The sequence below is a fragment of the Haliaeetus leucocephalus genome, unplaced genomic scaffold (assembly GCF_000737465.1).
Source record: "Haliaeetus leucocephalus isolate CR32 unplaced genomic scaffold, Haliaeetus_leucocephalus-4.0 Scaffold61, whole genome shotgun sequence".
Lineage (NCBI taxonomy): Eukaryota > Metazoa > Chordata > Aves > Accipitriformes > Accipitridae > Haliaeetus > Haliaeetus leucocephalus.
In genome coordinates this window covers 405,908-406,587 of record NW_010972497.1, presented here as the reverse complement: position 1 = coordinate 406,587, position 680 = coordinate 405,908, and the positions used below count along the sequence as shown (strand labels likewise).

The 680-nt window shown below is 75.0% G+C and overlaps 1 protein-coding gene across 20 annotated transcripts in view; it reads right to left on the bottom strand.

Annotated features, from left to right (window-relative positions):
* Positions 1–680, bottom strand: part of MYCBP2 (MYC binding protein 2, E3 ubiquitin protein ligase) — a 200,644-nt gene that overhangs the window by 199,515 nt on the left and 449 nt on the right. The window lies entirely within an intron of this gene.

The window sequence follows — 680 nt, the reverse complement described above, 5'->3', positions numbered from 1 at the left end:
ACTCAGGGAGCGGGTGGGGGCGGCACACCTCTCCCAACCCTCCGGCTCCCCCTCGGAAAAGCGCTGCCTAGGACGCAGCCTCCCTCCAGATACCGAGGCCGCCTGCGAGGCGGCCGGGTAAGAGATCGCCCGAACGAGAAGGGGGAAAATAAGGCAGGGCGGCTCAAGGCCGCTCCGGCGCACGGCAAAGCGCCAAGGTCCCCCGCTCGGGCGGCCCCGCCGGCGGGATCCGCGGGTGCCCTGCGCAGCAGGCAGAGACCGCGGGGTTCAGCCCGCTTCAGCGGCGCGACAGGCCCCGGCCGGAGCGACGTCTGGCCCGAGGTCTCAACATGGACACCGTGAGGAAACGCTCATGCATCCCCCCAGGCGGCCGCGGAAGGACGGGCGGAGCGGGGCCTTTCACATCGCTAACCCTCCGCCACAAGGGCGTGACGGAGCCCCCGGCCTCCGCGCTGGGGGAGGGGAGCGGGCACAGGTAACTCCCCCCCGGGCCCCGGGAAAGGGAGGCGGCAGCGCCATCTGCACGGTAACGCCGGCCAAGCTAGCGGCAGGGCCCGGGCGGCGGGGAGGGGGGTGGCCCCGGGGCAGCCGAGCCGCCGGGTTACATCACCGCCCCCTCCGTCCCCCGGGGCCCGGCGGCGGCCACATGGCAGAGGCGGCGGGGGCAGCCGCGCTGCCGG